This window comes from Tachyglossus aculeatus, chromosome 12 (genome assembly GCF_015852505.1).
Source record: "Tachyglossus aculeatus isolate mTacAcu1 chromosome 12, mTacAcu1.pri, whole genome shotgun sequence".
Classification (NCBI taxonomy): Eukaryota; Metazoa; Chordata; class Mammalia; order Monotremata; family Tachyglossidae; genus Tachyglossus; species Tachyglossus aculeatus.
Window position 1 is genome coordinate 25,018,169 of NC_052077.1, and position 15,478 is coordinate 25,033,646.

General features: G+C 45.7%; 1 protein-coding gene across 3 annotated transcripts in view; it reads left to right on the top strand.

Annotated features, from left to right (window-relative positions):
• The first annotated feature begins 5,611 nt into the window (after positions 1 to 5,611).
• GUCY1A1 (guanylate cyclase 1 soluble subunit alpha 1) overlaps positions 5,612 to 15,478 on the top strand; it is a 37,428-nt gene continuing 27,561 nt past the window's right edge. The window contains exon 1 of one of the 3 annotated variants that reach the window (XM_038755101.1): positions 5,612 to 5,678. The gene's annotated coding sequence lies outside the window, so the exon portion shown is untranslated. Of the gene's footprint in view, positions 5,679 to 8,663; positions 8,803 to 13,321; positions 13,350 to 15,478 lie in introns of those variants that run through there. The other 2 variants (XM_038755100.1, XM_038755102.1) reach the window with 2 other exon arrangements.

The following is a 15,478-nucleotide window of genomic DNA, read 5'->3' on the forward strand; positions in this document are numbered from 1 at the left end:
TCATGGGTTCTAATACCGACTCCACCACTGGTCAGCTGTGTGACTTTGGGGAAGTCACTTAACTTCTCTGTGCCTCAGTTCCCTCATCTGTAAAATGGGGATGAAGACTGTGAGCCCCATGTGGGACAACCTGATTACGTTGTATCTACCCTAGCACTGAAAACAGTGCTTGACACATAGTAAGCGCTTAACAAATACCATTATTATTATTATTATTATTGTTATTATTATTATTGTATCCAGGGACATCCTCTTCAAATCTACAAGGCAACAACTCTCCCCATCTTCAAAGTCATCCTACAATCCCACCTCTTCCAGGAAGCATTCTCTAATTGTCCTCATCCCAGGTAATGTCACCCCAACAAGATATGCATAACTCTTTTGAATATACTGCCAGCTGTGGAAATATATGGGTACTTATTGAGCTACTCATCTTTCCAAATTCTGGCTCTTTTCGGTTGGTTTTGTTTCTTTTCTCTGCTCCCAACTACTTGTAGCGAAATATATGTCCGATTACCTCCCCCATAAGATTTCAATTAGATTCATACTCTATTAGTTCCCTTATCTTAATTTTTAATGTCTGTCTCCTATAGACTGTAAGTTACTTGTGGACAGGGGTCTCGCCTATCAAATCTATCCTATTGTATTCTCCATGGCGCTTAGTGCTCTGCACATAGCAAATGCTCAATACATTCCATTGATTGATTTTTAAGCCTCTGAAAGCAGAAATTGTGTCTTTTACTTTTCCCAAGTGGTTAGTATAGTGATTTGCACACAATCTATGTTCAGCAAATATCAGTAAGGCATCAAGCCCACCATGCTTTCCTCTTCATGGGCCCAGAAGTCACCTGGTGTCCTAAGGTATTGGCAGCTATGGCTTTCTTCAGACAGCCTAACTCTTAAAGAAATCCACTCAGGCTGACAGAAAGGAGGGCAAAGCTGAGGTAGAAGGTGAGGAAGAGAGGGTAGGTGGAACAACCTGACATGTCACAAGATGTCAACACAGGATCAATAGGATTCTTGGGGGAGACTATTAGGATAATAACAGTGAAAATAATGATAAGAACAACAATAATTGTGGTATTTGCTAAAGACTTAATATACGCCAATTAGTGGTGTAGTGGATAGACCACAGGCCCGGGAGTCAGAAGGATATGGGTTCTAATCCTGGCTCCATCCCTTGTCTGCTTTGTAACCTTGGGCAAGTCACTTCACTTCTCTGGGCTTCAGTTACCTCATCTGTAAAATGGGAACTGAGACTGTGAGCCCCACATGGGACAGGGACTGTGTTCAACCTGATTTGCTTGTACTCACCCCAGCGTATGGTGCAGTACCTGGTACACAGTAAGCGCTTAACAAATACCATAATTATTATTATTAAGTATTGTGCTCAGTGCCGGGATTAATACAAATCAACCATATCAGACATAGTCCCTGTGCCACAGGGGGGCTCATAGTCAATGGGAGAAGAGGTATTTAATTAGCTTTTTACAGGTGAGGAAACTGACGCACAGATCATCAGGCAAAAACTTCTCACCCTCGGCTTCAAGGCCCTCCATCACCTCGCCCCCTCCTACCTCACCTCACTTCTCTCCTTCTCCAGCCCAGCCTGCAGTCTCCGCTCCTCTGCTGCTAATCTCCTCACTGTGCCTTGTTCTCGCCTTTCCTGTCTTTGACCCCCGGCCCACGTCCTCCCCCTGGCCTGGAATGCCCTCTGTCTGCACATCCGCCAAGCTAGCTCTCTTCCTCCCTTCAAAGCCCTACTGAGAGCTCACCTCCTCCAGGAGGCCTTCCCAGACTGAGCCCCCTCCTTTCTCTCCCCCTCTTCCCCCTCCCCCCGCCTTACCTCCTTCCCCTCCCCACAGCACCTGTATATATGTATATATGTTTGTACGTATTTATTACTCTATTTTATTTGTACTTATTTATTTATTTTATTTTGTTAATATGTTTTGTTTTGTTGTCTGTCTCCCCCTTCTAGACTGTGAGCCCGTTGTTGGGTAGGGACAATCTCTATATGTTGCCAGCTTGTACCTCCTAAGCGCTTAGTACAGTGCTCTGCACACAGTAAGTGCTCAATAAATACGATTGAATGAATGAATGAATGAACAGTTAAATTACTTGCCTGAAGACACACAGCAGGCAAGGGGTGGAGCTGAGATTAGAACCCAGGTCCTCTGCCCCCCAGTCCTGTGCTTTTTCCACTAGGCCACACTGCAATATCAATCAGTAGCATTTACTGAGCACCTGCTGTGTGCAGAGCCTTGAACTAATCACTCGAGAAAAAACAACGACTTAAAAGATGGGATCCTTCTCAAGGATCTTACATCGTAGCAGTGGAGACAGACAGTGAAATAATTTGTGGATAGGCAGAAAGAGACTAACATCATAGTCTAAACACCATGAACACCAGGCTTGTCTTGTCTGAAAGTATAAATGTGGCTATGTTGTGGGACATTGCCAATTCCCGAGGTAGACATGACAATCTATCAGAAAACTTTTGTCTGGGAAAGTTCTGTGAATGCAGGACAAACAGATATTTGGAAACAAACTCTACCAGCTCTTGTGCTTCTGTTTAATCTCACTCCTCTCCCACTATGGCCCAGAATGCACACCTCTTTCCTCTAACACCAATGGACTTACTGTGTCACGATCTCAACTCTTTCACCGGAGACCCCTTTCCACTTCCTCCCTCTGGCCTGTTACTCCCTTCCCCTTCATATCTAGCAGATCACCACTCTCCCAATCAATCAGTCAATCAATCATTTATTGGACACTTACTGTGTGCAGAGCACAGTACCAAGCACCTTACAACATAAGAGTTGGTAGACATGTTCCCTGCCCACAGCGAGCTTAGAGCTTGGACAGTGAGGGGGAATCCCCACTTTCAAACTTCCACAAAATCATATCTTCTCCTGAAAGTCCCCCCGATTAACTTCTCTTCTCTCCACCCTATTCTCCCTCTCTTCTGCATCACCTATGCACTTGAGTTCGTAAGTACTTTGACTCTCACACCTCACCCCACCCCCCATAGCCTTATATTGTTGCTTCCCCTTTCTGAATTTATTTTAATATCTGTCTACCCCCACTAGATTGTAAATTCCTTGAGGGAAGGTATCATGTCTATTGACTCTTAGTAACTTCGTCTGTACTAGTGTTTAGTACAGTGTTCTCTGCACAGAGCAAGTGCTCAATAAATTCCGTTGATTAATTGATTAAAATGAGGGTAAAAAAAGTTAGGGATTGTTTACATGTTAAGGCAACACTGCCTAACCGCATTGATTTTTTTTTTTGTCCTTGCTATAATGCGTGTTTAATTTCACGTAAAGCCAAACGAAAAGTTGTCTCGTGGGTTCCCGCAGAACAAAGCTGACTCAAAATGATTGATCAGAATCAGTCCAAACATTGTGTTACTTTCTGCCCCAGAGCAGCAATCTTTCCGTAAACAAGGAAAAGGACAGAGTGATCTGCCCACAAGGTAGTCTGCCTCTGGGACGTATCCAGCAGGGAAGCCCAGGGTGTTTGTAGCGGTGGGTAAAGTGCCCATTAAATGTCAGTCTGTTAGGAGCACCACGCTTAACTTGACAGGGGGTGGCAAGGTCCGGAACAGCATGATTACTAGAGACTAGGCAGCTTCCCAACATAGAGTTTCAAAGTCAGGGAATAATAATGATGGTATTTATTAGGCGCTTACTGTGTGCCAAGCACTGTTCTAAGCGCTGGGGGAGATACAAGGTTATCACGTTGTCCCAGGTGGGGCTCACGGTCTTAATCCCCATTTTACAGATGAGGTAACTGAGGCACAGGGAAGTTAAGTGACTTGCCCAAAGTCCCACAGCTTCCAAGTGGCGGAGTCGGGAGTAGAACCCACGACCTCTGACTCCCAAGCCCGGGCTCTTTCCACTTCACTAATGAAACGAGAGTGTTGGGGAAGCAGCGTGGCTCAGTGGAAAGAGCACGGGCTTTGGAGTCAGAGGTCACCGGTTCAAATCCCGGCTCTGCCACTTGTCAGCTGTGTGACTTTGGGCAAGTCACTTAACTTCTCTGTGCCTCAGTTACCTCATCTGTAAAATGGGGATTAAGACTGTGAGTCCCCCGTGGGACAACCTGATCACCTTGTAAACTCCCCAGCGCTTAGAACAGTGCTTTGCACATAGTAAGCGCTTAATAAATGCCATCATCATCATCATCATCATCATCATCATCATCATCGTTGGATAATGGGAAACCCCTGCCTAGGCGAAGAGAGTTCCTAAGAAATAGACCTCCATCTTGACGAAAACCAAGGGAAATATTAGGGAAGAAGTCGCAGAAAAGAGAAGGGTTGGGGGGAGGAAGAGATCCAGCGGGTCTCTTCCTGGCTATGTTGCCAACTTGTACATCCCAAGCGCTTAGTACAGTGCTCTGCACACAGTAAGTGCTCAATAAATACGATTGATGATTGATTGATTGATTGATTGGCTAGGCCAAGGGGGACGCCCGATTCCCCCCAGCTTGGGTATCATCATCATCATCATCAATCGTATTTATTGAACGCTTACTGTGTGCAGAGCACTGTACTAAGCGCTTGGGAAGTACAAGTTGGTAACATATAGAGACAGTCCCTACCCAGCAGTGGTATCCAGAGGGACTACGGTAGGAGAGTGGAAGCTAGCTCTCTTCCTCCCTTGAAGGCCCTATTGAGAGCTCACCTCCTCCAGGAGGCCTTCCCAGACTGAGCCCCTTCCTTCCTCCCCCCCTTGTCCCCCTCTCCATCCCCCCATCTTACCTCCTTCCCTTCCCCACAGCACCTGTATATATGTATATATGTTTGTACATATTTATCACTCTACTTATTTTACCTGTACATATCTATTCTATTTATTTTATTTTGCTAGTAGGTTTGGTTTTGTTCTCTGTCTCCCCCTTTTAGACTGTGAGCCCACTGTCGGGTAGGGACCGTCTCTATACGTTGCCAACTTGTACTTCCCATGCGCTTAGTCCAGTGCTCTGCACGCAGTAAGCGCTCAATAAATACGATCGATTGATTGATTGATTGGAAGCTTTCGATGAATGCTTCATCGGATGAGGGGCTGGATGGGGAGATCAATCAATCAATCGTATTTATTGAGCGCTTACTATGTGCAGAGTACTGTACTAAGCGCTTGGGAAGTACAAATTGGCAACACATAGAGACGGTCCCTACCCAACAGCGGGCTCACAGTCTAAAAGGGGGAGACAGAGAACAGAACCAAACGTACCAACAAAATAAAATAAATGGGATAGAAATGTACAAGTAAAATAAATAGAGTAATAAATATGTACAACCATATCTACAGGTGCTGTGGGGAAGGGAAGGAGGTGAGATGAGGTCGAAGGTGAGGGGGGTAGGGGAAGACTAAGAAGAGCAGTGCGCGCCTTTCTGACCAGCAGGTCCCTTGGAAGGGGGGCCGCGATGAGTGCGGGACCCGCCTTTGTGGGGGCCATTTGCGGGGCGGTGGAGGAGGAGGAGGAGGAGGAGGACGGCTTCTTCCTTTGATTGGTTGGGGAGTTTAGTGGCCTCCACCGATTTGCCCATCTCCCCAGTGTTTCCCTTCGTCGCCGGCCCGCGTTGGGGCGCGGAGCGGCTGCGGGAGCTGCGCACCGACCCCCGCGCCGCGGTGCCCCGCCGGCCGGGTAGGGCCGGGCCCCGGGCGATGGTGAGTGGCGGGCGGCGGTAACGGGGGCGGCCGGGCTGCGGGGAGCTGCGGGGCGCTGCGGGGAAAGGGGACGGAAACCGGGAGACTAACAAATTAATTGGAGGTTCAGGGAGATACACACACACACACACACACACACACACACGCACACACTCTGGACAGACGCACGCACATGCACACAGCATCATTGGACACACACTGGACAGACACACACACACAGCCTCATTGGACGCACACTGGACAGACACACACACGCAGGACAGACACGCACACAGCCTCACTGGACAGACAGACAGACACACACACACACACACTGGACACACACACACAGCCTCATTGGACACACACTGGACAGACACACACACGCAGGACAGACACGCACACAGCCTCACTGGACAGACAGACAGACACACACACACACACACACATGCACACACTCTGGACAGACGCACGCACATGCACACGGCATCATTGGACACACACTGGACAGACACACACACAGCCTCATTGGACACACACTGGACAGACACGCACACAGCCCCACTGGACAGACAAACACACACAGCCTCATTGGACACACTGGACAGGCACACACACGCAGGACAGACACGCACACAGCCTCACTGGACAGACAGACAGACACACACACTGGACACACACACACAGCCTCATTGGACACACACTGGACAGGCACACACACGCAGGACAGACACGCACACAGCCTCACTGGACAGACAGACAGACACACACACACACACACTGGACACACACACACAGCCTCATTGGACACACACTGGACAGACACACACGCAGGACAGACACGCACACAGCCTCACTGGACAGACACACACACACACACACACTGGACAGACACACACACACACAGCCTCACTGGACACACACACTGGACAGACACAAACACACAGGACAGACACGCACACAGCCTCACTGGACAGACACACACACACACACACACTGGACAGACACGCATACACACACACACACACTGGACACACACACAGCCTCACTGGACAGACACACACACACAGGACAGACACACACACACACACTGGACAGACACGCATGCACACACACTGGACAGATACGCACACACCTACATACACACACACACACACACACACACATTAGCACACTTTCTCATCAGCGTGAACCCGCTGAGGGCCGGGAACGTCTCTGCCGACTGTGTTACATTGTCCTCTCCCTGAGCTCTTAGTACAGTGCTCTGCCCCCAGGGAGAGCTCAGTAAATACGACTGATTGATTGATTGATTGGACAGATACACACACACACACACACACACACAGAGGCAACCGCAGCGTGGAGTCGGGGCGGCCTTGGGTTTTCCTTCCGCCCCTGACGGTGGGCGTGCAGGTGAGCGGGGGGGGGGGGGGGTCGACCACTTTTAGAGCTCTTTTAGACTGGGAGCCCACTGTTGGGTAGGGCCTGTCTCTATCTGTTGCCAGTTTGTACTTCCCAAGCGCTTAGTCCAGTGCTCTGCACACAGTAGGCGCTCAATAAATACGATTGATGATGATGATGATGGGAAGACATCAAGTGAGCGCCCTCGGCCCGGGGGTCCCCGCTTCTGGGCGGTGAGCCCGCCGTCGGGCAGGGACCCTCTCTAGGCGTCGCCGACTTGCACTGCCCCAGCGCTCCGCACACAGTAAGCGCTCAATACATACGATTGATTGACTGCTGGGGGGGGGGGGGAAGCAGGGCAGGGGGCAGGAGGGCCCCCCCCCCCCCCCCATCACACACCCGGACACACACACAAAGACACGCAAACGCACACGCACGAACAGATACAGCCACACACACACACACAGACACAAACACACACACACAAAGACACGCAAACGCACACTCACGAACATACAGATACAGACACACCAACACACACAGACACAAACACACACACAAAGACACGCAAACGCACACTCACGAACATACAGATACAGACACACACACAGACACAGACACACACGCAAAGACACGCAAACGCACGGACACGAACATACAGATACAGCCACACACACACACACGCAAACGCACACTCACGAACATACAGATACAGCCACACACACACACACAGACACAAACATACACAGACACACGCAAACGCACACACCCGAGCACACAGATAACAGCCACACAAACACACACCCACAGACACAGACACACACACACGCACAAAGACACGCAAACGCACACTCACGAACATACAGCTACAGCCACACAAACACACACACAGAGACACAAACACAGACACGCAAACGCACACTCACGAACATACAGATACAGCCAAACACCCACCCACAGACACAAACATACACACACACCCACAAAGACACGCAAACGCCCCCACACGAACATACAGCTACAGCCACACGCACACAGACACAAACACACACACACACACAAAGACACACGCAAACGCCCACTCAGGAACATACAGATGCAGCCACACAAACACACACACACACAGACACAAACATACACACACACACACAAAGACACACGCAGGCGCGCGCACACACGAACATACATCATCATCATCATCAATCGTATTCATTGAGCGCTTACTATGTGCAGAGCACTGGACTAAGTTGGCAACATAGAGAGACAGTCCCTACCCACCAGTGGGCTCGCAGTCTAAAAGGGGGGGGGGGGGGGGGCAGAGAACCAAACCAAACATACTCACAAAATAAAACAAATAGAATAGATATGGACAAATAAAATAAATAAATAGAGTAATAAATATGATATAGATACAGCCACACACACACACACAGACACAAACATACACACAAAGACGCACGCAAACGCCCACACACGAACATACAGATACAGCCACACAAACACACACACACACACACACACACAAACACACCCACCCACCCCCCGCCTGTCCCCTCCCCTCCCGTCCGGCGGGGAGGGCCTGTCCTGTGGGGCTCCCGGCTGCGTTGGAGCCCCGCAACTTCACCCGCAACTTCATCCTGCAAACAGAGCCCAGCCCTCTCCTCCAGACGGCCCCCGGAGGGCCGTTACCGACTGCCGACCCCCCTACGGGACCTCTCCGGGGGCTCCAGTCGCCGACGAGACGGTAACGATCATCATCAATCGTATTTATTGAGCGCTTACTATGTGCAGAGCGCTGTACTAAGCGCTTGGGAAGTCCAAGTTGGCAACGTATAGAGACAGGCCCCACCCAACAGCGGGGCTCACAGTCTAGAAGGGGGAGACAGACAACAAAACATATTAACAAAATAAGTAGAATAAATACGTACAAGTAAAATAAATTGTATTTATTGATTGATGCTTCAATAGGAGCAAAATGAATCGAATTATAGCTCTATACACATCATTAATAGAGTAAGAAATATGTACAAAAATATCCTGAGGAGGAGAGAAAGGGGGTAGGGTAGAGAGAGGGAGTGGGGGCAATGGGATGGGGAGGAGGAACAGAGGAAAAGGGGGGACTCAGTCAGGGAAGGCCTCCTGGAGGAGGTGAGCGCTATCATTCATTCATTCAATCGTATTTATTGAGCGCTTACCGTGTGTAGAGCACTGTACTAAGCACTTGGGAAGTACAGGTTGGCATGAAATGCCTATCCTTGGCACTTTTAATGACTGGAATACTCATTTGTGTCCTCAGCTATTTTGCAGCTATTCCAACCTGATAGACCCTCAAGTTACCCCCCGTTTTACCGTTTTACAGATGAGGCAACCGAGGCACAGAGAATCAATCAATCAATAACGATGAAGCTGGGCTGCGGCCTAGGGCAGCGCGCACTTGGGAAGGGACCCGTTGGGGCTTGGGAATTGATCGTTTTTACACTGTGAGCCCACTGTTGGGTCGGGACTGTCTCTATATGTTGCCAACTTGCACTTCCCAAGCGCTTAGTACGGTGCTGTGCATGCAGTAAGCGCTCAATAAATACGATTAATTGATTTTTAGATTGATTTTTAGACTGTGAACCCACTGTTGGGTCGGGACTGTCCCTATATTCAATTTGTACTTCCCAAGCGCTTAGTAAGGTGCTCTGCACACAGGAAGCGCTCAATAAATACGATTGATGATGATGATGATTTACTTTATTTTGGTGGTATGTTTGGTTTTGTTCTCTGTCTCCCCCTTTGAGACTGTGAGCCCACTGTTGGGTAGGGACTGTCTCTATGTGTTGCCAATTTGTACTTCCCAAGCGCTTAGTACAGTGCTCTGCACATAGTAAGCGCTCAATAAATACGATTGATGATGATGATGTTGGGTCGGGACTGTCCCTATATTCAATTTGTACTTCCCAAGCGCTTAGTACAGTGCTCTGCACATAGTAAGCGCTCAATAAATATGATTGATTGATTATATGTTGCCAACTTGTACTTCCCAAGCGCTTAGTACAGTGCTCTGCACACAGTAAGCGCTCAATAAATACGACTGATTGATTGCTTGATCGTCGCACATCTGGCCCTTTCAGATGATGGCATTTATTAAGCGCTTACTATGTGCAAAGCACTAGCTCTAAGCGCTGGGGGGATAAAATGATGATGATGTATATGTATATATGTTTGTACATTTTTTTTTACTGTACTTATTCATTTAATTTATTTGTACATATCTATTCTATTTTATTTTGTTAGTATGTTTGGTTTTGTTCTCTGTCTCCCCCTTTTAGACTGTGAGCCCACTGTTGGGTAGGGACTGTCTCTATATGTTGCCAATTTGTACTTCCCAAGCGCTACAGTGCTCTGCACATAGTAAGCGCTCAATAAATACGATTGATGATGATGATGATGGCGTTTATTAAGCGCTTACTATGTGCAAAGCAGTGTTCTAAGCGCTGGGGAGGTTACAAGGTGATCAGGTTGTCCCACGGGGGGCTCGCAGTCTTTATCAAGGTGATCAGGTTGTCCCACAGTCAATCCCCATTTTACAGATGAGGTAACAGAGAATCAATCAATCAATCGTATTTATTGAGCGCCTACTGTGTGCAGAGCACTGTGCTAAGCGCTTGGGAAGTACAAGTTGGCAACATATAGAGACAGGCCCTACCCAACAGTGGGGTAGAGAAGTTAAGGGACTTGCCCAAATTCCCACAGCTGACAATTGGCGGAGCCGGTATTTGAACCCATGACCACTGACTCCAAAGCCCGGGCTCTTTCCACTGAGCCACACTGCTTCTCTATTCAGATGCCAGCTCGGGGGCCACCGGTAGGTGCAGGACCGTGGGAAAAAGCCTTGTCATAAACGTTTTGCTTTAGAACATACGAGGTACGATATAAGTGCGTTTTTCCTTACATCCCGAAGTGTTCGGGCCTCTGCAGAATTTCTCCTTTACTCTGCCCTGTCTCCAACTGCCTGCTTTAAGTAAAACCAGTATAGGATACATGGGGCTCGTCATATTCAGTTATCTCACCAATTTCCAACTCGTTGTCTGTAAAAGAGCAGAATGTTAAAGGAATAGAGCCTTAAAAGAAAAAGATGAAACGTTTGAGGACGGGGTACCTGGGCCTTTGCCTGCTTTAAGTGAAACCAGAGAGTATGATACCTAGGACTCGTCATATTCTGTTATACACAGCTATGTAGCCGATTTTCAACTCGTTGCTTGTAAAAGAGCAGAATGTTAAAGGAATAGAGCCTTTTTTTAAATAAAAAAAAGATGAAAGGTTTGAGGACAGGGGGTTCCAGTTCCCAGGCCCTTGCCTGCTTTAACTAAAACCAGAATATGATACCTAGGACTCGTCATATTCTGTTACAGACAGCTGTCGAGCCAATTTTCAACTCGTTATTTGTAAAAGAGCATAATGTTAATAGAATGGAGCCTTTTTTAAAAAAAAAGAAGATGAAAGGTTTGAGGACAGGGGATTCTAGCTCCTGGGCCTTTGTTTTCATGACTTTAATAATAACGGTATTTGTTAAGTGCTTACTATGTGCCAAGCATGTGCTTTCCACTCATATTAGTGTAGCACTGATTCTGTTGGGCATATAGTTAATTCACCAGTTGTAGGCAGAGGAACATGTCAAGCATTTTTGAAACTTTCTGATGAATTGTTATACTTGTTCACAGTTTAGAGCAGATCTGTTCCTGTTCCCTAAAATGGCTGTATTTTCAGAGGTGGCTGTCAAGGGTGAAATTTAACTGAGATGTTCTCTGGAAGGGTTAAGAAAAAAGAAAACAGAGGTTAAAGTTTTGCATAAGAGAAGCGGCGTGGCTTAGTGGAAAGAGCACGGGCTCTGGAGTCAGAGGTTGTGGGTTCAAATTCTGGCTCTGCCAATTGTCAGCCGTGTGACTTTGGGCAAGTCACTTAACTTCTCTGGGCCTCAGTTCCCTCATCTGGAAAATGGGGATTGATTGTGAGCCCCACATGGGACAACCTGATCACCTTGTATCCCCCCAGCTCTTAGAACAGTGCTTTGCACATAGTAAGCACTTAACAAACACCATTAAAAAATTAAATGCAATAAAATGTAAGATCATGAAAAATTATGATACTACCCCATGTCCGGGACATCCCTTTGGCTCTGTCTCTTAGTTTAGTGAGAATGAGTAAGACGTTTGGGACTGATGATTTGCTCCATCAAAACAATATCTCGTTCACCGTTCCAAAAAGGGACAACAGTTTTTAGAATCATTAAACTGCCACCCGAACAATGGCCGGAAAAAACAACAACATATTTTCACTTAATGAAGCTTTAGGGCTTTTTTTTAAACATTCAGTTGCATAAAAGGGAATTGTGAAGGCTTGGTATAGCAGATTTAAATACTCCTTTTAAAAGTTTTTCGTGTCCAAACAAGCAAGTGTTTATTTCCACCTGAATATAATTTTCCAATAAGAAATGTCAAAGAATGCCAGTATGATAAAACAGCAGTTTTTGATACCTTTACGGTTAATATAGTTTTCTGAATACAGCTTTCTGAAAGTCAGTGTGAATTTACATTATTTAAAAGTGTTTTTAAAACAGAGAAAAGTACATTAAAACTCACTAAAAACATTTCTTTTACTCTTCGATTGCACAGGAAAAGCAATGCGTGCATGTTTCTATTGGACTTCAATTTATCAAATGATCAGTCTTAATTCTTGAAACAGTCTTTCGAAATGTGCCCAGTGTAATATGGTAAAGGTCTCAAAACCTCAATTATCTGTGCTAAAACATAAGATTAGATATTTTTAATATTCATACATATAAGTAAGGAAGTAACTATTTTGTGCAAATACTGTACAAATTAAATTACTGGCAGTGGTGGCATGGGAATAGTTTTGGCAAAGGAAACTTTCAAGCAAAATCCAAAGAATTTGAGCATAAACCAACAGAATTCTGGGTTTTATGGATATCGTATGTAAATTGCAATATTGTATGTTTCAGGATCACAAAACTTTGAAACTGAGTGGTAAAATACATGAAGCCAAATGATATCATGGTTTACCTTTTATATCAACTAAAAACTGATGTTGCAAACAATCTTCAGAAAAATGTTGATTTTTATATAGCAAACTGTTTGGATAATGCAGTCCATTCTTAAAATAGTTTAACTGGCTAACAAAATAGTTTAATATACATTTTCATTCTTTCCAAATGCAATCATTTTGGCAGGAACTCCAAATGAAATGAATGTGAAGTTGGCATCAGTAGAGGCAAAGTTAATTAAAAGGGTGAGCTGTTACCTTGAAAATTGTGGTGAACAAAAAACTGCTTTTGAGGAAAATTAAGGTTTTTTCTACCAAAATTATTCACATAGAGTGTTATAAGAACTCTCATTGATTACTTTTCAACTTTCTCTTTCACTTTTCTTGTGGTGTTACAGCTTTTGATATTGATTTTCCCACGTTTGAAAATTCATCTGCTTTTTGTTTCAAAGCTTTTGCATTTTGGTTTCCCAAAGTGTATACAGTCTTTTTTGCCCATTTGTAAAAGCTGATAAAACTTTTCTCAGTAAATTAGAATCGTTTTTAAAAAGTTTTAGTTTTGAAGTACATTTCAATTAAATGAGAGAGGCTAACATGCCTCTAAAAGTTGAACTGTGTTGGTGTTTCCAACAAAAAAAATCTTAGCAGTTTCATCTGCTGTTTAACAGTTATAGAGTTAGTATCTTGCTTCAGAATCAGTCTACAAAAGGATCGTTGGTAACTAATGTTTTTGCTGAAGTTGTACCTGATTAACCTCATAAACAGACAGACTTGAGGAAGTAAGACAGAATCTTTGTCGTAGTCCTCATTATTTGTGCCTCCTGATTGGCCTAGAAGTCCACTTGATTGACAGTTGATACCTGGATTTTCTAGGGATGCAGTTCTCACCTCTTCAGCTGACTTGATGCTACCAAACTGACAATGGAGTAGTAGGATAGAGATGAGGAGTAGCCAAGACTTAAATCCCTTCTGTCAGTCAGGTTAATAGTTTGTTCCCCTCTGTGTGGCCCATCTGACATTCAACGCTGAGGGCCAGGCTTTTTCTGAGAGTCAAGGGGATGAAATGGCTTTCATCAGAAACCTAAATTTCCACAAAAACACTCCCTAGCTTAGAGTTAATGTGAGAATCAGAAGAATATTCAATCATTCATTGAGAGCTTACTGGTGCACAGCACTGTACTAAGTACTTGGGAGAGTACAATATAACAGAGTCAGTAGACTTGTTCCTTGTCCACCACGAGTTTATGGTCTAGAGGAGGAGACGTACATTAATATAAGTAAATATTGCAAATTTCCTTCTATCTTTAACATAGTTTTAGAGACACATGACTGTTTTTCATTGGATCAAAAATGAATTGCTACCTAGTGTCCAGTAACTGGCAAACAACAACAACAAATAAACCCAATAGAAATTGTAAATTTCATCTCATTCCTAAACTGAACAGTAATTAACTAAGCCCTTATCATTTGCCTGCAAAACATTATAATCCAGGTTTGTCTACTTACCATTTGTCCGGTGTCCTGAACATCGGTGACTGATGCCAGGATAAGTAGCAGTTTCGATGGAGAGGAAAACGGGGATTTTAGCTATGTTGTGAAGGTTGAACCGACAGGATTTAGTGATAGATTGAATATGTGGGTTGAATGAGAGTGAGGAGTCAAGGATAATGCCAACGTTATGGCCTTGTGAGACAGGAAGGATGGCAGTGCTGTCTACAGTGATGGGAAAGTCAGGGGGAGGACAGGATTTGGGTGGGAAGATAAGGAGTTCTGTTTTGGACATGTTAAGTTTGAGGTGATAATGAGACATCTAAATAGAGATGTCTTGAAGGCAGGAGGAAATGCAAGACTGCAGAGGAAAGAAATCAGGACTGGAGATGTAGATTTGGGCGTCATCTGCAAAAAGGTGGTGGTTGAGGCCATGGCAGTGAAAGAGTTCTCCAAAGGAGGGGTGTAGATGGAGAATAGAAGGGGACCCAGAACTGAACCTTGAGGGACACCCACAGTTAGGGGATGGAAGCGGCGTGGCTCAGTGGAAAGAGCCCGGGCTTTGGAGTCAGAGGTCATGGGTTCGAATCCCAGCTCCGCCACATGTCTGCTGTGTGACCTTGGGCAAGTCACTTCACTTCTCTGAGCCTCAGTTCCCTCATCTGTAAAATGGGGATGAAGACTGTGAGCCCCACGTGGGACAACCTGATCACTTTGTATCCCCCAGTGCTTAGAACAGTGCTTTGCACATAGTAAGCGCTTAACAAATGCCATTATTATTATGGAAGGCAGAGGAGCCCGTGAAAGAGACTGGGAATGAGCAGCCAGAGAGATAGGAAGAGTACCAGAAGAGGACATGTATGTCAGTGAAGCCAAAATTGGATAAT